The 21,948-nt window shown below is 37.0% G+C and overlaps 1 protein-coding gene across 5 annotated transcripts in view; it reads left to right on the top strand.

Annotated features, from left to right (window-relative positions):
- NLGN1 (neuroligin 1) overlaps nucleotides 1-21,948 on the top strand; it is a gene marked incomplete at both ends in the record, with an annotated part of 333,502 nt that overhangs the window by 191,624 nt on the left and 119,930 nt on the right. The gene's annotated exons all lie outside the window — the stretch shown is intronic.

Below are 21,948 nucleotides of genomic sequence, written 5' to 3'. Positions count from 1 at the left end.
GGTTTCCTTCTGCTCTTAATGTTGTAAAATGGAGCACAACCAGTTCTGCAGCAGCAGAATATTTTCTAATGCTGGTAGCTGTGCTCTCCCCAGAACCTCAGCTTTAACTATAAACTCAGTTGTCACTGCTAGTTTTCATTTCTCTATTTCTAGAATTTTTGTGTTGTAAAAGGAATTTCTGAAATATTGCAGATCAATACAAAACTTTTTGTATTCTGTAGCTGAGAGACCTTTGGTATATCTAAGAAACAATTAGTGTAAGGGGTAAAGTATTTTTACTTACCTTATATTTCAAATTTTATAGCTGCTAAAAGTATTTACTTATTATGTAGCTATCAGCACAAGTCTATCAAATATGTTCCATTGGTAATGAGCATACTGCTTTTTTGTCTTTTTTTTTTTTTTAATTAAATTACAAGAAATACTGCTAATAAGGTGCAACTAAGCAAATTGGTAGAAAGTGCAAGTTGAGTCCATGTGCTCAGTGGGAAAGCTTAGTCACTTCTTCCTCATCTCAGGCATTTGATTTCCACTGTCAGTGTAGGAATGGGTTCTGCATTTGTTCTTGTACTTTGAATCTTTGAAAATGTGCTACCCTGCATTTTTAGGGGTTTTATTTGCCTTTATATGTTTAAAAATTGCTGGGATGATATGATAGCACAAACATTTATTTCTCTCAGGCATACAGAATAAAGAAGTTGAAGTTTTCACACATACCATTATGAAACATTTTTTGCATTCTCAAGGGCATTATGGAAGCTTTATACCTCGTTACACAAGCTCACCCATCTGAACTCGGTGGGGAAGGTTTCTTTTTTGACAGGAAAAGATTGGATTTCATTATATTTGCAGTTTTCCTTGAGTCTCTAGAAATGCTCTGGTGAAAGTGGCTTGTTTTTGCTGTGTCTCTGCCATAAAGGACATGCTTCAGAATAGTGGTGGGCACTCTGAAATGGTCAATCTGATGTTTATTATGATTTTGTATGATCTTGAGTGGCATGTGATTAAAGGGATGATTCTGAAGTTTCACACTGCAGCTTTGTTAATGTACTTGGTGGTTTTCAAGTGGTGCTAGTGTAGGAATCATGGAGTGATTCTTTATACTCCTAATACAGTAAACCTCCAATGAGTATCTTTTTCTTTCTACCTATTGCTATATGCAGTTCAGCCTTTCAAGGGAAAATAGAGAACTTGATGCAAGATTAATAATCAGTTATGAAAACCGTGGTCTCCAGTGCTACTTTGAGTTCCTTTATGCCTTTTAGCACTCCTGAACATTAACCAGAAGATGTGATCAACTAAACTTTCCCTCAGATTATTTACTTTGATTTCTGAGTCTTATATCTGATAACCTAAGTGTTCTTCAGTTACAGTCATAGAAATGTCTGCCAGTCTTGGCCAGAGTGGGAACATTTTCTTCCAATCGCTAAACAGTCTATTTGTCCTGAAAATGGAGCTTCTGTACTAAGCAACAGGGAGTAGAAGAGGGCAGGACAATTGCACAGAGCAGGAGACTTGAAGCACCTGGCAAATATTTGGCTATGCAGTTCTTCCCACAGGAATGTAATCATCTCCCTTCTCCCACCATCTGGAAGACAGAGCATTTTTGCCAGCAGAGGAACTTGCTCTGCAATCTCCGTCCTGCCTGCCTTCTGTTCTTTTCTCCACAAAAAGCGTTTTCTCCCTTTCTGACTTCAAAGGCTGATCCAGAATCCTGCGTGGGAAAGTAAATGGAGGTGGGAGTATTGTGAGATGGATATTTATCAGTTTTGTCCAAAAAACCTGGAAAAAAATTATATTCTGCTCAAGCTTTTTACAGAGTGTTGAATGTGCTGACCTGTGGAAAATAATGGACGATACTGACTTTAACAAAAAGCACAGCTTAATTTCATTCCAGATCATACTGAACACTGTCCAAATGTTTTGTTACAATTTTACAGATACAGCTTAAACAAAATGGGGTACAATAGCTTGGGGTTTATTTTGTTTTGTTTTCCTATCACCACTTACCCAGAATTCCTCTGCAGTGGGAATTGTGGTTCCATTTGAAACTATGCTTGATAATGTGTTGAAGATGTGAGTCTTCTGTGTAACAGAGGCATTAGTGATTTGTGTTAATACATCTGTAAGTCTACTGGTCCATTGTTGCCAGTGATTAGAAATGTACCTTGATTCTTAGTTCAGAGAGTTGATTAGAGGCATTAGTCCCACAGCATTAATTTGGACTTCCTTGTTGCACATAGCAGGTGTTTTTATTTTATTTTTTAATGTAATTAAAGATATGAAAGTAAATGTTCATTTCTAGTTGTTTACAATGGAGTATTTTGAACATACTTGAATGTTTTACCTTCTGTCTCTTAGGTTAAGTGGGCTCTCTATGTAACTAGCAGTTTCTCACTGTTGTTTTCTAATAGTAGTTATGCAGCTGAACCGGAAGACATTTAAATGCACAGCCCAAGGTTAAGTGAGATGTTGGTGCAAGTACTGCAGGATCCACTTCTGGCTGCAGGAGATCTCTTCTGCTTACATAACTGAAAACTGGAAAAGGCCATAAAGACTGTAAACATTCTCATGGTTTAGCTTGTAGCCTCTCTGAAATTTGTCATCATGGTTACCTTTTGCCACCCAGGCTGGTTAAGTGAAAGGCAGGGATATGGTGGAAAGCATGAAAGGTTGTAGTGATGATGCTGAAAAGTGTCAGAGTTCATGAAAAAAATGCAGTTATTTAACAGCATTTAATGAAAAATGTTTCCCATATTAATGCATGCATCCTTAATGGTCATGAAAACTGTTTCATTTCTTTGTTCCCCATTTTGAACACCAGTTTGCACTTAGAGGATTTTCATGTATAGGACTGCGGATACAGCTTAAAAAAAAAAACAACTCCTGCAAACAAAGTGGGCAGTTAACAGCAATAGAAGCAATTAATCAGGTGTTGGTTTGGGGAAATTTTGTTTCTAGTCTTCATTCTTACATTGTTCTCAATATGCCAGTGAGTTTTTGGGTAAGCTTATTTATTGTCAGAGTAGTAGTGAAGAACTGAATCGTTTGCGTTTCAGAATCTACAAAAGAAATGCTGAGCAAGTCACTCACTGTCATCTTATTTGTAATATTTCCATTTCATAGGGAGGATAGAGATTGACTTCTGAGAGGTGACTGGAAATCAGACAAAAGAGTAAGACCAACAGATGCTCAAAGTATCGAGCCTGAACTGGCTATATCTTGGAAGGGTAGTACTGAGATCCCAGCACAACCTTCCAGAGATGCTGGTTTATGTGGCCATTTGTCTTGCTCAAAGAAAATAGAGGTGAACTGAAGACAGTTTTAGATAACTTACTATTCTTTAGTTTGACACAGTTCAAGTAAGCATCCAAGTCATAATGTCTTGAAGTTCTTTCTCATCACATCTGCACATAGATTTTATAAATCAAGTCTTCCTGTGCTTATTTTAGTTTACTGTGCACTATTTTTAACCTTCCTTTCTGCAATAATGTCTAAATGATGATACTGAGACATGTTTGAATACTCATGTTTTGAATGCAAACCAATGACAAATATACATTTATAACTAGGTGCAATTTTTAAGAATCTTTACAGAAAAAAAAAATAACTTCAGTGAAGTAATTTCATGTCTAAAGTTTGATTTCCATGATGCTAGAAATCTACACACATATTCTAAAATTTACAGAGCAATAAAGTTTTTCTTTTTTTCTCTCTGCCTCTTGGACTTGAGTTGAGACAGGAAATAACAGAGTGTTCACTTTAAAATATTGATATAGTAGCTGCTACATGTCCTTTTAGAAATTAACTGAACTTTGTAAACATATGACTAGGCTTTGAAAAAAGAGTGAAGTTTAGTTATTTGAATTTATTGTTATCTGTTGTTATTAAAATAGCTTATAAAATAAGGGATACATTTCTATTAATATATTTTAATGCCCTGAAATTCTGTAGGGATTTGCAGTTCCATGTTAAGAGCAAAATGTGCGTTGATGAATGATGCATGGTGAGCCTGTTTAACACTTATCACGGAAATCCGGTTATTAGTGTTTTTGGCTGCTGCTGCAATGGAAATATTATAAAAACCTGATCTCGCACCATAGCTGCAGCCATCCAAGATAATGCAAGGATATTACAATTTTTTGGTCTTTTACTTCAGTAGAGGTTTTATAAAAATAACTATCTGTATCCCAGTCAATCCCAAAAACTATCACCAAGGAATTTGATTAAAACAGTCATAGCTCTGCTAACAGCAGTTTGCTCCAGTGTGTTACAATCTTTATTAAACTTGCAGCTAAAAATCGCTAAGAGGAAGGCTGCTGTTTATGCTGCTTGTCCTGGAAGCCACAGGCATCTGCGTCCATTGAAAAGGGGATTTTTTGCACGTTAATTATATTCATGCTTTGCAGCAGTAACATCTAGAGAGGTACAGAAGCAGGATTAGGGCTTGGGGGCTCCTGGATAAATTGTTGATTTCTGTAATGGTGTTTGGACTGTGTATATACAAGAGTGGGTTAATGTATTTAGCAGGAATTTGTGTCCTTTCATATGTGGAAGGATTGAAATAACACACCATATCTCTTGGTGATCACTTACGTGTATTTGACTTGCTTGTAAAGGATATTCTCACTTGGAATAACCTTATGAACATTAAAGAAGCCAGGCTGTATTTTCTTGATAGTATAGCAAAGTTAATATTTGAAGAAGTTGCATGTGAAGTATTGTAACAGAGAAGTTATGTGACTGTATTTTTTAAAAGTTGTAAATATTGCATAAGGTTTGCAGCCAGTAGATCCCATTAATAAATGTGTGTCTGTGGACTGCTGAAGATAAGTGTATGAGTTGCTTGTCAGAGGAAAACTTCTGGTCTTAAGAAGTAGTATCAGGCATTTGTTTCTAATCTAGTGTCCTCAAAGCCACATGGATTAGCAATATGATAGCAGTCTTTTAGGATTTACACCAGAATATTGAGAAGTGATATTAAATTTTTAACTCATGGTTTATATTTCATGGGCATACAACTCTTCATATGGCAACTCAAATTGTTTTCTAGCACCACTCAGAGAACTGCCTCTATGTTAAAAACAGAAATGTAACAATTCTTCATGATTTGTTTTTACGCAAGCCCACTTGTCTGTAGTAGGCCTGAACGGCCCTGTATTTGCTGGTAGTAACTAATTTTCTGAAAGGAACCACTGATGTTTTGACAACCTACCTCCCAATATCCTGCGTGGGCATCTGGAATATTGTGTCCAGTTCTGGGCCCCTCAGTTCAAGAAGGACAGGGACCTGCTGGAGAGAGTCCAGCGCAGGGCAACTAAGATGATTAAGGGAGTGGAGCATCTCCCTTATGAGGAAAGGCTGAGGGAGCTGGGTCTCTATAGTTTGGAGAAGAGGAGACTGCGGGGAGACCTTATTAGTGTATATAAATATATAAAGGGGGAGTGTCATGAGGATGGAGCCAGGCTCTTCTCAATGCCAAACAATGATAGGACAAGGGGTAATGGGCACAAACTGGAACACAAGAGGTTCCACTTAAACTTGAGAAGAAACTTCTTCTCAGTGAGGGTGACAGAACACTGGAACAGGCTGCCCAGGGAGGTTGTGGAGTCTCCTTCTCTGGAGACATTCAAAACCCGCCTGGACACATTCCTATGTAACCTTATCTAGGTGTTCCTGCTCCAGCAGGGGGATTGGACTAGATGATCTTTTGAGGTCCCTTCCAATCTCTAACATACTGTGATACTGTGATACTGTGAGTCATGTCATAAGGAGTGTAAACCCAGGCAGCATCTTCAGTTGATGTTACACAAACTTTTCCACAGGTCATGGGGCTCTGGACCTTTGACTCTGCCAATACTTGGTGATTCCCATGGTATATGCTGTGACCAGTGACACAAAGCTGTGTTCTCTGGACAGTTGCACGGGCTGGGCATGCTGCCATGCACGTTCTCAACCTATGCACATCACCACCTCAAGGAGATAACCCCTCCACTTCTGCCAGCCTGGAGGAGCCTGCAGCTGAGGAAGGGTGCTGCCTGGACATCAGTGATGTTATTTCTAATCCTTCCTGTGACTGAGTGCACAAATCCCTTGATGGCTTTAATGAAGTTTACAGCAGTTACTTAACATTGTGCACAGTGCTTGCTGTAGGTGGCAACGGCAAGATTTGCTGAATTCACAGGTTTATGAAGTGTAGTTCTAAAACAGCTTAGGGCTTCATCAGTTCTAGTTCTGCCATTAAGCACTGCCACAATCTAGAAAATTAATATGGGTGACATCTGAGGAAGTTATGCTAATTAGTTTAGCTGAAGTCATTCCATGCTCAGATTGTGTAAATTAGTATTTTTAACTCAAATTTTAATGGGAGGAACAATTGAAAGCAACTCTAAAAGCAGAGCATCATAAAAAGATATTGCTAGCCTGTGAATGTGGTTTTATATGATGATGATAAACATTGAATGACGTTATTCTAAATATCTCTTTATTGAAAGATATGCAGAGTAAGTCTACTATATAGCTTTCAAGGTTTAGTTTCTCATATATATTTGCTGTACTACTTTACAAGTAAAAGATAGTAAATCATATAGTACAAGAATTTGACTGTTCTGAATGTAGAATTTTTAGAAATCTTTTTTCTTCTAGCTTTGAGATTGGGTCTTTCAGAATAAGAGATGCCAAACCAATTATTTAAAGTGGTGTTTTGGTTTTTTTTTTTTTTGCTATTTCATCATAGGTGATCTGCTCAGTTGAGCTGTTCTCTGCCTGTGTGATTAAAACTACCACGCATATCTTTGGTTTTGAGATATTTATATATTCTGCTTTTTCCCCAGTATCATGTGAAAGCCCCACGTTACCTTGGTTTTCTCCACAGAGAAGCTGTTCTTCCTTTCATTTAATGCTGTGTGCATGTACATTCATTAAGAGATTTATTTTTTATTTTTTTTTTACTTCCCAGCCATCCCTTATACAGTATCTGGAGGAAAATAAAAACAACAAAACCACAGAAGCTTTCTCTTCCACCCCACCTAGGAAGCCACATAATCACTGAAATGGCTGAGACTATTGTTAAAGAAAGGGAAATATTTATCATTCTATGTATATCTTAAAATTTTGGAGCCACACTGTGACAGTGTGCAGCATTTATAGACTATGAAATTACAGTAATGAGTTATGATGCTGAAAAAGAATTCAAATGTAGAAATGGGACAAATACAGAACCAATTCTAGTTATTTTGGTTTATGTTCAGTGTTTTTGCTAAGCATAACACCAGGAGACCGAAATATGCATCAAGAATTCCACTATTATAAAGAGCAAAAGGTCTTAAGACAGCAACTGTGCCAGGACATATTTGAATATCTTTGTAGATGTGACTGTAGCATATTTAGACATACCTCTGAATTATTCATGATGGCAGTAATGATGGAACAACTAAAGTTTCATGCAAAATTATGACACACTGTGAAATTTAAGATTAAATATTTGGCCAACTTCTGCTACATCATCGTCACTGAGTTGATACCTGAAAGAGTTCTACTAAAGCTGGTACAGTTATGTTAGCCTTAACCGGCTTGCTGTTGTAAATTTACAGGAAGAAGAGATTTCAAGTGGAATTTGAAATCTCATTGAAACAAAATTTTGTTTGTGTATGAGATTATCCAAAGGTAAACATGAAAGCATTGGAGATGCAACCCTGAGGAGGTGCACAGAAAAGCCTCCAAAGACTGACTGAAGGAGCAATCAGGATGTCAGGAGAACTATGGCAGAAGAGATTAAAAGAAGCAAAGGACTTTATGAAGTCACCGTTTTGTTCTAAAAGTTCATTGTTGTCTAGTAACTGTAGTGCAGCTGTTGTAAAAAAAGCATATGTAAGCCATAACACTACTGACTGGGGGTTTAGCAAGTAAATCTCTGAGGACTTTAGTAGTATGTTGCTGCTTGCTGAACCACTTACACTTTCATCCATGTTTTGTAGATAAAGTTACATAAGAACTGGTGAGTTCAGAGAGAACACTTAAATAGAGTTTCAGCATTTGGCAAGGTGTCCCACCAAGGGTTGTACTGTACCTTTAGTCTTGAACACTTGGTATGAATTATTTTATAGGTATAGTTTAAAGAATTTATTGGCTTGAACCTTTCAGAAGCAGCCAAATGCAAGAAGGCTTAAGCTATCTAAACCCATGTGACAGCCCGATGTGATTTTTTTGGGGTTTTTTCCCTTCCATTTCAGGCTTTTTACATGCTTCACCCCATCTTAAACCATTGATTTAAGGGTGGTGACTGTCAAGATATGTCTTTTCTGTGCTAATGTTTGCGGATGAATGCCTGTTTAGGTTAACAGACATAACCTGTGTAGTCTGACACAGAAATATTTATATCTCTGGAAAAGGCAACTTGGTGGGAGTTTTTTTTGGGGGGTTTTTTTGGGGGTTTTTGGGATTTTTTTTGTTTGTTTGTGGGTTTTTTTGGTTTTTTTTGTTTGTTTTTTTTTTTTTTTTTGTTGGGAAAAAGATCAGTATGATTCTCTTTGATTTGGTAAATGGCTTGCTTGATTGAGTTTCCAATTAAGCTTGCTCTTGTATTCGATGTCTATTTCACATGGAGATTATTTCCAGTAATAGGTCTTAGATAAACAGGCAACAGCAAACCACAGACAAATCCATCACTAATTCTGGCATTATCAATCACTTTTTAAGCTAGTGCACAAAATCTCCAAAGACGAAGATTTAACTCTGTTCAATGCGTTACTGTATGTCATCTGTTGATAGTTTTTTTTAATGATCTTGAACGTGTCATGCTCCACTTAGAATTCTCTAGCATTTCCATTGATAAATACTGAGGCATAACTGTCATTTGCATGAATGGAAGCTGTAATTATAAATGTACTTATGGCATCTGTTCAAGTCGGGAATGTAGAGAAGGATGTTTGCTAGTGTAGAAATATAAATAAGTAATAAATGCTCACTCTTTAGCATGGAAATTGTATTTCAGGCCATGTGAGATGCGTTTTGATTTTTAAATAATAGTATTAAAAGGCTGAATTCTTAATACTTACTATGTTGCAATTAAATTTTTGATCATATAAACAAGTTTGGCAAGAGTGGTGTATCCCTGTATCAAACATGAGAAACAAGTGTGAGAATTGGCTTGGCAAATTCAAGATTTTAAAGAATAATGAAGACCAGCACCATCGGAGAGGAGTCTGCATCCCCTTAGGGCTGTATCATCAATCACTTTTTCCATGATTATATTTGGATAAACTCATACAGCTTAGGAAAGATGCTGTTGTCCCCAAAACACGAGGTAACTTATGACCTAATCAAAAGTCGCAGTTTGCTTTCCACAGGAAATTAGAAAAACTCAAAAATTTCCACACTTCATTGTGAAATGAAATTTTTAAAATTTTACCCACCCAATTTAGGTAATTTGACGGGACAAGGGGTAATGGGTTAAAACTTAAACAGGGGAAGTTCAGGTTAGAAATAAGGAAGAAGCTCTTTACTGTGGGAGTGGTAAGGCACTGGAGCAGGTTGCTCAAAGAAGTGGTGAATGTTCCATCCCTGGAAGTGTTCAAGGCCGGGTTGGACAGGGCCTTGAGAGACGTGGCCTATGGTGAGGTGTCCCTGCCCATGGCATGGGGCTTAGAGCTTGATGATCTTAAGGTCCTTTCCAACCCTAAGAATTCTATAATGCTATGATTTTGGAATTAAATTGATTCTAAAAGGCCAGTGACCATTGCTTTATGATCTTCTTAGCATTTGGGTCTGCTGCGTATGAGACTGGACAATGTGAAAGCCATGTCCAAGGCAGAAGTCCTGACAGGGATGAGGAGCCAGCTGAAAGGCTCTCACCCTGTCACACAAATGGAAAGCTATTGTCCTGGGTTCAGCAGTAGCAGTCAGTTTTTCTCCTTCTTAGTAGCTGTTGCAGCGCTGTGTTTTTGACTTTCGGCCTGGGAACAGAGCTGATAACACTGATGTTTAGACTGACCAAGGACTTTGTGAGTCTCATGCTCTGCCAGGGAGGAGGAGAAGCCGGGAGGAAGCAGGGACAGGACACCTGACCCAAACTAGCCAAAGAGGTATTCCATACCACAGCACGTCATGCCGGGGGATGTAACTGGGAGCTACCCAGAAGGGCACGTCCTCTTTTCTGTCGGGCTCTTTTCCGGCGGGCGGTATCGTGTTCTCTTCCCTTGTTATTTTTCTTATCATTATTATTATTGGTGGCAGCAGTAGTGATTTGTGTTATACCTTAGTTACTGGACTGTTCTTATCTCAACCCGTGGGAGTTACATTCTTTCGATTCTCCTCCCCATCCTTCTGGGGGGGAAGTCTTGTTCCTTCTGGAACAAGAAGTAGACTGCGTGGTTCTAATTTACAGCTGGGGCTTAAACCACGACAGCTGTCTCTGATGTGCTTGGAGACTTGTAACCTACTGAATACTTGGCCTTTGGAAATGGAGCTTGTATGCTTTCAAGTTATGTTATGTTCCAGTTAGAGATGATCCAAGCATGAAAGTATACTAACGTGCAGCAACACTAAAAAACTAAAAAAACTAAAAAACTAAACTAACTAAAGCAACAAGCAATATCTTAAGTTGGTGAGAAGGAACTCAATTTCCATTTTGTTTATATTCACTTGGATAGGAAATATTTAAATCTTTAGCAGCCACCAAAATACTTAGACAGTTGGATGACTGTAGGACCTGGTGAGATGCTCTGAGGTTTATTAGCAACCTGCCCAAATGAACAGCTGTACCATGAGGCTCTCTCAAATAAGGTTTGGAGGTGTATTAGATCAGTCACTTGTTTTGCAGATGTTATTCAAGGGATTTACTAGACTAGAGCAGCCCTTTAGTTAGCCCAGAGGCTTCTGAAATGCCCTGAGGCTGTATAGATTTGACAAGTGCATCTTTCTCAGTTACTGGAGAAGTAGGAGTGCCTAATAGCTTGGGTCATGATCCAGAAAGATATTATGAACTAAGATTATTTCCTAGGAATGTTTGCAATGCAAGTCATATGTCTTCCCTCAAACACCTCATTAATATCCTTCCAATGAAGAACAAAGAGATCATGCCATATAATTTCTAATTAATGCTATCAAGATGAGGAACTCCAATTAATACATATATATTTCTTAAATTAAATTTAGTGAAATGAACAAAATAGCGAAACTATTTCAATATTCATTTTTGGTTTTAGTATTCATTACTATTGATCGAGTGGTGATATTCTGGAACAGGTTGCCCCAAGAAGCTATGGATCTCCCACTCCTGGAAGTGTTCAAGGCCAGGTTGGATGAGGCTTTTAGCAGCCTGGTCTAGTAGAAGGTGTCTGTGCCCATGATAGGGGGGTTGGAACTAGATGATCTCTAAGGTCTCTTCCAACCTTTTTTGTGATCCATCTTATTCTGCTTTATATCTACAATGCTTTGCAAGTACTGTGAGTTTGTCATCTGTGCAGTTATAATAGATACATTCAGCCGTCTTTATCCTTTTATTTTTTTATTTTTTTTAGTGGACCTGCTTCGATTTCAGCCATGCTCATTCTGTAGATTAACTGTAATGAAATTGGTTAAGTTGGTAACATGGAGGATCTATGTTATAGCCAGATGGTGTTTTGTATACTGTTGGCGCTGCAGGTGATTTGTTGTAATAAAAGCCAATAACTAAAATTGCTTTATTTTTTCTCAAATAAATAGTGTAAGCAAAGGTCATGTAAAAAATTATGGCTTCATGTTGTCATGTTGTCAGCATTGGGATTAATAATTTTTTTTTTTTTTTTTTATAATGCTGCTAGAACATATTTTAAGAAAAATTTTGTATAGGCATAAAGTTAAAAATAAATGGTCTGTTTACTGTCCTATGACAGCTACAATTAGTTTCCACTCCTGTGTCCGTTACAGGCTTCCTCCCCTTTTTTTCTTTTTATGACAGTCAATGTTGAAAATTGCTTCAAATACAGAGTGCAAAACTTGTTCATATTTTTGCTGAGATTGTTTCACACAACTGAAATTACAGTAGTAATTTAACATGTGTTTATTAACTATAAATTTATCTTTGGTGCATAGACTCTTTGGATTAAATACGCTATGCATAAACAAGAGTTTCAGGGTCATTTTAATCAGGAGCAAGGAACTGAATTACTGAACTACAAAGAACTGCTTGAATCCTATTTGCAGTTCCTTGCAAACTTCTCCCAAAAAGTTGCTGCTAAGAAATACCATCAAGTGTGTAGCTCCTCTAGAGCAGCTTCTCCTTTATCCTTTTGGACATGTTCAAAATGTAAAAGAAAATACTATTTTTACCAATATTTTTAACAGTTAATTATGTGCTTACAGGTTTCGTTTTTTTTAAACAATGAACAGAGAAATACTGGGTCTTGTATAGATTAATAGATTAAAGTCCCTTGGGAACACAGGCGTTCTGTTGTCACTTATGTTTAAAAAACAGGTTTTGTGACTCAGATTGCTGGAACAATTCTTCATAACTGAAAAATTACATTTTTAGTTTCCCAAATCCACTCTAATTGGTTTGACGCATGAGCTGGAAGAATAATTGATTGACACTAAGATCACTAAGCAAAGAGTGAGCTAACAGAATCAGATTAATGAAAACACATGGTAATTACAACTGCAAAAAAAAAAAAAAAAAAACCAACTTAGAATTTGTAATGTTGCCTTGGGGCAAATAATCAGATGTGTTATCGATGAACAATTAGAGTTGATGAAAGTAATCTTGTATCTATAGGATTACTATGGATAGTTACAGATATGTTTTAAATGATTTATTGGAAGTTTCCCGCCTGAAATAAGCGTGACATGTAAACACATTGTTTATGATAACAAATGAAATCAAATCAATTCCTGCAGAATGCTTCATGGCAGAAGATCAAAGTTTGTGTATGCTTTTCATTCATATTCTATGAAAGATTAATTTCATGCCCTTTATTGCATTATATTAATCTGTTTCCCTAATATATGTGGTATTAATGAATATTCCTGCAATGGCTGTCGAACTACTGGTGTATTAATAATAGAAGTAAAAATTAACCTTACGCCTGTAAAAACCTCTGCGTTTTGCAAGAGCAGGAAAAAAATTATGTGGGGCAAAATAGAAGCAGGAAATACCTACCATATAAATTTCAAGAATTAAGTCTTGAGAGCAGGTGGTTCTGAAGACTTAATGTTTTGGGAACTGTTTATCTTTTTCTCTCTATTATCCCAATTCCTCCAGCATAGAGCAGAGGCCCAAAACCCATTCACAAATATAGTGGAAAATACACAGGAGTATATCAGACACCTTTCTTACTGACTGGTGTTAGAGAAAATCTAGGGGCAAAAGAGGAAATAAAGATGACTACATGGCTGCCATTTTAATAGCAGAAAAATTGCTGTTATTCTCCAAATATATTTAGAAAAAACTGTATTTTTTTAATTTTTTTTTTGAAGGTCCTGTGATTGTAAAACAAAATTGAAAGACTTGCTTCATGTATCCTTGTGCAAATACATAATATTGTGTGTTTTTGCAAGGATTACCGTAAGAAGTTGTAGGATTGGGGTCTTCTTTATGTTTAGCAATAATTTGCACACCTATATAGTCTCGAATGTTGAGGAAGGTACTGTAGCTCTACCTTCTGTGAAGTCATCTCTTACTGAAGTGAATAATAAAGATTTTAATATCATTACTGTAAGGCAACTGGGACTGGATCTGTACTCCTGAAGCTTTGAGAAGAAGATGCATGCTATCCTAACCTTACCTTCAGCATGGGAGTCTAGTATGGCATTGACAAATTAAAGTAATAATAGATTTTACTTGACACTTATGCACTGTAGAGCCGGGCATTGCCTTGCACAAAGCATACAGTTTCTTTACTTTTCAAATGAAGGATTGCAGTAAGGTGGAAAACTCAAGTCCTTCAGTTTTCATGCTTCCACCTTATCTTCCTGTTTTAAATTTCATTCTTCTGTTCTCAGAGCTTGCATTGAAATGTATCTGGAAAAAATATTCCTTGAGGTGTTTGACGTTTTTTGGTTTTCACCCCTTCTACTTTCCCACAAAACATAAGGAAAAGTTCTGTTTCTATAGATTTTTTTTTTTTTTTTTCTTTTTTTCGGTATCCTATGATAACAGTGGTGATAATGCAGTTGTTTACTCCACCGGCTGCTTGATTAATCCTCACTTATAATCATAGTTGCAGCAATATTCACCTTCTCTAAATAATGTCATTATGATTTAAACCAGCAATACAATACATACATTTTATACAATAACACTTACTAATTTGGGTTTTGCAGAGAAACAACTAAATGATATTTTATAAATTGATGTTTGATAAATAATACAGTTTGATTTTCATGGCTGGTGTCAGTGATGTATAAATTTCCCTACATTGTCACTAAATGTTGCAAAAAGCTGCTATGCAGAATCTAAATATCATTGAGGCAGAAGTTTTTTCATGTGTGTGCTGGATACAAGAGGCTAAAGAACTAATATCACAAACTGTAGATTAGGACCTCAAGGGGTTTGTTCCTTTTCCCAAACAGATCAAAAATTCTTAGATTCTTCCCATGCAATCTGTTCTTGGTTTCAAACAGCAGAGATACCAATAGTTGGAAGCAGTCTGTTCTTACAGCCGTACCATGGAACAGGTTTTCTTCCCCAATGTATAACTTTAAAGGTATAACTCAAAGTCAGCCCTCTTCTGAGGAAGTTGAACCAGATGATTTCCAGTAGAACATACAAATATAGATGATTCTATGATTCCACAATTTTGCATACCAAAATTTCTACCTGTGCAGTTTAAGCCCACTTTTGTATGCATCACGTGTGTGAGGTATGGGGAATATTTTATTTCCTTCATCTTTGCATCCACCTCTTAAATATTGAAATGTCGCTGCTCTGGGTCCTCTTGGTCTGATACCATTATGATCATAAATAACTTCCTGGAATTTATTGGTTTAGATGGTGTTTTCCGGACTTGTGCTTTTGCAAATTTGCATCTTTTATGGCATACTCAAAGTTGGGTTGCGTTGGCCATATTATAGGCCTTACGTCTAATTAATAGAATGGAAAACTTAGGTTGTTTTCCATACAAAATATTATTCATATAACCTGTTATGATATGTGTCTTATCTGACACAGTTGAGGGATGGTCAGGTTTTAATCCATTGTAATTCTGAGATTTTGGTTTTTCTTTGACAGAATGGGTGCAAAACCAGTTGTTCAGTACCTTGCATTTGTGGAGGTGCTTGTTCCTGCTGAAAGTGTAAAAATGCATGACTTACCGTAGAATTATGTTCTGTAGCTTCCTTCTATGATACCTATACTGTATTTCTTTGTCTCAATTATGAAAACGTAAAGTGTGATTGTGTGAAAAGCATTTCTGAAGTCAAAATATGCAATTGCTACTTCTCACCTACAAGGTATGATTGACTTACGATTTGAAATAACCTTCATCTGTAACATCTTTCAAGTGCTTATATGTGGTTTTCTAATCCTGATTACTTGAAAATATGTGAAGTAAAGCAGTCTAGAGTTCAGTGATTCTTCTGTTCTCCTCTGTCTTAAGAAAGAGCAAAGATTAGGCTTACTGAACACTTAGTGTTTAGAAACTTTTATCTGTCTTTTTGTAAGTTCCCAGAGGATGTGAATCCAGTGAACTGCTAGACATTGCCTTTTCTTTCAAATGGCAACTGAAAAATGTTTACAACCTTTGCCATAAATGAATTATTGTTCTTGCGTAAAACTATACAGCTGAAATAATGCATTTGATTTTCCCGAGCAAGCTACACATGATCACCAGCACCTTTAAGATTTCTTCAGTCCTGTATCACCCTTGAGGGGGAACAGGACCATTATACTAATGCATTTAATTTAGATATAACTAGATTTTGTGAGGTGATCAATAAGCAGAAGCAATTACTCAGATCAGTGAGGGCTTCTCTGGTCTTAGTTTTGGTACTAATTTTATTTATTGCTACTCTAATTAACTTTTAAAAGGAAGAAAGCTATTCCTTAAGCTTTCTCTGTTTAACGCTCGCTTAACTGGCAAAACTATGAACTCTGTCCTGAAAGAAATCAAATCTGGTTGTTTTGGGTTTCTTTTTTTTTTATTTTATGTTTTTGTTTGATTTTTATCACAATAATTTGATAGAACAGTTCCACTTTTCATGCTGAGGATATAGGCTAGGCTTCACTGACATTTATGAAACCCTGTAAAGCTTTTCAATGGACTTGCAAGAAAAAAACTTTAGCTAGTATAGTTACACTACATGAGAGCCTCTAAAAGAGGGTGAATAAAGGGAAAAAGTAATAAAATTGGAGCATCATTTAAGCTTTTTCAGAAGTCTTTGAGCACCATGAGCTCTCAAGTTAGGTTGGATTGTTTTTTTCTATATTTCTGAATAAGAAAAGGCAAATCCTTATCTAACTCCCTATGCTTATTGATTCGGTTTTATAGGCTGATACAAATTTGTATCTGAAACAGAAAGTTCCATTATTATTGACTTTATGCTTAACAGCTCCTGATGGCACTTTCTTTTGTGAATTTGTTCAGTTACTTTTATAATGTAATAGTTTTGCTATGCAGAGCAGCCTGCCTGTAAGCTCACCAGTTTGTGTTGTATGATTTAAGTGTTGGTCTGTTGTCATTTGTTCCAACTTAAAGAACAGGATTTTATCCATACCATTCGTAGAGGAAAAATGCTTGGTGATGTCTGTTCAGTTCTTAGTAGTGTGTTGTAAAATTAATGAATTGTTCCCATTTAACTATTAACCAAACCATTTAAGCATTAGCTGATGGTTTTGTTGATACATTATTTGAATTTAAGACTAGATTGGAAAGCTAAAAGTCTAGATCCTTCTTGCTACTTTTTTTTTTCTCCCAATAATTTATACTATCTCCTTTTTTATCTTCATTTTCCTATTGAAAACATTAAATTAAATTGTTAATTCCCCCCCAACTTTCAAACTTTTTAATTAAAATGCATAACAAACCTAGATCATAACATTCTACTTGTAGTACTGTAGTGTTTTGAAAGAAAACAAAGCATGCTTAATTATGGTATTTGATATTCTTTATGGAAAGTAACCACCAAGATACATAGAATTTAAAGGGTCTGGGGTTGCTTACAAATGAAAAATATAAGGTGTTACAGTTAAACTTTTTTCTGCTTTACTTCAAACCATTAATGTTAGTAAAGTCCTCTTGCAATTCACTCATGTTTACATCCTTGAAATACTTATATGAAGTAATAATGAGTCTAGTTAGCAATTAATTAGCCAAACTGTGCATGTTATTTCTCATATTTTTCGTCTTCATAAGTCCTCTTCATACTCTTTCCATCTTCATAATTACTACTTTTGCAGTTCTCACTCTCTTTTTTTATTATTTTTATTTTATTTTATTTTATTTTATTTTATTTTATTTTGTTTTGCCTTACAAGTTGCGAGTCTCTTCCTCATATACACATAGCTGGAAATAAATGCATTCTTAGTATTCTCATTATGCTGATGTTCTATAAATAGAAAATAGTACCTTTCTAATTTGTCATGTGCTACTGTATCTTTCCAGCAATCATTTGGAAAGAGAAAATATTCATATGTAGTTACAGCGTATTGTTATAGACAGCTTGGGCTTGAAGTATTTATCTTCCTTCCCAGTGAGAGATGTCTTATTTTTGCACATCTGTTAAAAAAAAAAAAAAAGTCAAGGCAATTAGAATGAACAGTTATAAATTTTAATAGAACAAGAGGATTGCCAGGCCCAATGGATAAAAAGTCCTTTTCTTATTTCTTTGGCTCTTGTTAAAATATGTAAACAATTAGGGGACATCCTGCAGCTTTTTTTGATAGCTTTTGATGTCACCAAGAAAATCTCAACATTGTTAGAATGTATGACCTATATATAGTGGAAGGGTGAAATTTCATTTATTCCTGCTGGAAAACGTGAGTTGTGTGACAGCTATACATTGAAGACGCAGTTGCCATATATGCCTTTACATACATGTACTGTTTATAGTATCACTGGAATGAAGTTCAAAATACTGGGGTTATCAGCACTGTGGCTTAGAGAAACCACCTTATCATGTATATACATATCTTGCTTTTAAATTTGGTTCGAGACCATCTTAAAAACCTGAACATACACAAGTCCATGGGACCTGATGAAATCCATCCACGGGTCCTGAAGGAGCTGGCAAATGAAGTTGCTAAGCCACTGGCCATCATATTTTTAAAAAATCATGGCAGTCAGGTGAAGTTCCCGACAAGTGGAAAGAGGGAAATATAACCCCCATTTTCAAGAAGGGAAAAATGGATGACCTGGGGAATTACAGACCAGTCAGTCTCACCTCTGTGCCTGGTAAACTCTTGGAGCAGATTCTCCTGGAAGGCATGGTAAGGCACATGAAAAACAAGGAGGTTGTTGGTGACAGCCAGCATGGCTTCACTAAGGGGAAATCCTGCCTGACCAATTTGGTGGCCTTCTATGATGGGGCTACGAAACTGATGGGCAGGGGCAGAGCAGTTGACGTCATCTACCTGGATTTGTGCAAAGCGTTTGACACTGTCCCACATAACATCATTGTCTCTAAATTGGAGAGACATCAATTTGATGGGTGGATAAAGAACTGGCTGGATGGCCACACGCAAAGAGTTGTGGTCAATGGCTCGATGTCCGGCTGGAGACCGGTAACGAGTGGTGTCCCTCAGGGATCGGTATTGGGACTGGTCTTGTTCAACATCTTTGTCGGTGACATGGACAGTGGGATTGAGTGCACCCTCAGCAAGTTTGCCGATGACACCAAGCTGTGTGGTTCGGTTGATATGCCGGAGGGAAGGGATGCCATCCAGAGGGACGTTGACACGCTTGTGAGGTGGGCTGATGCTAACCTGATGAAGTTTAACCATGCCAAGTGCAAGGTCCTACACCTGGATCGGAGCAATCCCAGGCACAGCTACAGGTTGGGCAGAGAAGAGATTCAGAGCAGCCCTGTGGAGAAGGACTTGGGGGTGTTGGTCGATGAAAAAATGAACATGAGCCGGCTTCAGTGTGCGCTCGCAGCCCAGAAAGCCAACCGTATCCTGGGCTGCATCAAGAGGAGCGTGACCAGGAGGTCGAAGGAGGTGATCCTGCCCCTCTACTCTGCTCTTGTGAGGCCTCACTTGGAGTATTGTGTGCAGTTCTGGTGTCCTCAACATAAAAAGGACATGGAACTGTTGGAACAGGTCCAGAGGATGGCCACGAGGATGATCAGGGGACTGGAGCACCTCCCGTATGAAGAGAGGCTGAGAAAGTTGGGTCTGTTCATCCTGGAGAAGAGAAGGCTGCGTGGAGACCTTATAGCAGCCTTCCAGTATCTGAAGGGGGCCTACAGGGATGCTGGGGCAGGACTGTTCATCAGGGACTGTAGTGACAGGACAAGGGGTAACAGGTTCAAACTTAAACAGGGGAAGTTTAGATTGGATCTAAGGAAGAAATTCTTTACTGAGAGGGTGGTGAGGCACTGGAATGGGTTGCCCAGGGAGGTTGTGAATGCTGCATCCTTGGCGGTGTTCAAGGCCAGGTTGGATGAGGCCTTGGATGACATGGTTTAGTGTGAGGTGTCCCTGCCCATGGCAGGGGGCTTGGAACTAGACGATCTTAAGGTCCTTTCCAACCCTAACTATTCTATGATTCTATGATTCTATGGTCTTTGACTTCCGTAGTATTTTTCTGAGATCTGTGTATCTTTAGGTCAGTAAGTAGTGCAGCAAGTTACAAACTTGTTGGTTTTGCCATGTGATAGTTTTGACCTGTAGTTGAATCAATAATGTAAAAATCTAGTTGAGGCATGTTTCATTTATATTAGTAAATCCAGCTCAAATCTATTGGGTTTTAAGTATGATTAATCATTTTTATATTTCATATCTAATGCATAATAGTGGCATTTGACATAAGTTAGCATGTAGACAGCATCATAAGCAAACTTAGAGTGAATGTGAATGTTGAATGTATTTAAGTGGATAGGTGTAACTTTACTGAAATACAAACAAGGGATTTATTGAGCTTTTATGGAGAGTCATTCTTCTAACATAAATTCAAATTAGAAACCATTGCTACTGATGTTAATTGTATCAAATTCTGCATGGAGTTATACCAAAATAAATTCATTTCTTTTTGTGTGCATATCACTGTTAGCCATGTATACTAGTATGGCTTTGAAGTGAAGGAAGTTAGCTAATATGTTGAAGAACACTGTAGTAAGACGCCGCTGCTTGATTGAATCTTAAATTATATGAAAATGTAATTATGATATACTCAAGCATGATCTGAAGAGCTAGCAAGTCAGTTTTGTACTTAAGAATCAAACGTATCGTTTAGGATCTACTGAAGTTCAGTGTCTCTGCCTTGATAATTAATGCTTTGCTTGCTGTCAGCCACATATATATGGAGCTAGCTTTCTTTTCTCCTTGAGTGGAAGGAGAGCAGTACTAATTATAAGATGCGTGATGTGTTCAGTGGAGTTGGGGTTTTCTTCATTTGAGCTATCACAGGCTGAGGTGTGACTTTATACAGCTTTTGGCTGTACAGGCTACTGTAAGACATGGGAGCATTTGTTTTCTTTCTGCAAGAATGGAGGCAGGAGATGGAACAGGACTTGACAGGGGGCTTTCTTTTTTGTAATCATTGTGGCTTAGAGGAAGCTTTTTTGTTAGACAGATTTGCATGATAGTCTGTTGGACAACAAGACTAATTGTTTCTGTGTAACATCTAAAATACCAGTTAATACAGTCAAACCCAGAATTCATTGTGCAATGTGGTGCATATTCTGCTATGGTCAATATAAAGCAGAAAGGTTTGACAATCATCAGAAGTATTGTGTTACTCTAGGCTTGCCATTTCCTGAAATACTGTAGGTGTGTATTGGTAAACCCACCTATATGTTCTTCCTAACTGGTATTTTAACAGTAATGCAATATAATTATAAATTCTACTCTGGCAGATTTCTGAATCACCTATTAGTTAAGTGGGTTATGGTTGGTGAAACAGACAAAAAAAAAGAACCTGTGTGAGCTAAGGCTTTGCTGCATCAAATTTCCTAGTTTTCTGAATGAAAATCTATAAATTTACTGTCTCTTGTCTTCAGAAAATTCAGTTTGTGCCAAAATCACCAGATCAGTTTTTGAAATTAACCAGTTTTCTATTTGATTCTCTTGAAAATTATATTGGTTCTAAACTATTAAAATCCAAAAATACTACAGCATCCCACGTTTTAAGAAAAAAGAAAGTTACAGAGAACTTTGCATCTATTTTTATGACTTGGTGGGAAAATCAAAATTTAAAGCTTCAGGGTCAAATGTACTTTCCTGGGACACTCAATTACTGCACGTTTGATGGCAGTAGAGGAATAAGGATGCTTGAGCTTTCAGATTGCTGGGTTTTCATTATGTAACTATAACATATTAACAGGAAGCTGTTAAATACAGTTTATTTGTGAATAGCCCAATTGGTTTCATTGTGTGAGGCATTAAACAAATCTTAAGGTCTTTTCCAACCCTAACTATTCTATGATTCTATGATTATTATTCACTGAATAGATTTTTAATTTTTTATTACTAAGTTTTGGTTAAAATGTGCATAGTTATATTGTCAAAGTGACATTTCTGTTTCCTTAAAAGCTGAGACTATAGTGGAAAAATTGTGTTGTAAAGTTTATAATGCTATTAGCTGAATTTTAGCCATTTAGTTCCCTCGTTTGCACATACCCTTTATATTTGTATTCTGCTGAGTAGTTTGCGTGCTTATATTTTGATCTCGTATATTGTGTGGTTGTTGAGGCATACAAGTATTTGGTAAATACTTTCATGAATCTAGAAACATTGATGTAGAAATCATGGATATATGTCATTTTCCAACTAGAGAGATACACAAATAGGAGTTCTAGTACCAGTTTAAGATTTTC

Source organism: Psittacula echo (genome assembly GCF_963264785.1).
Source record: "Psittacula echo genome assembly, chromosome: 7".
NCBI classification, from domain to species: domain Eukaryota; kingdom Metazoa; phylum Chordata; class Aves; order Psittaciformes; family Psittacidae; genus Psittacula; species Psittacula echo.
Note: the sequence above shows the minus strand (reverse complement) of the source record. Positions and strands in the feature narration are given on the sequence as shown.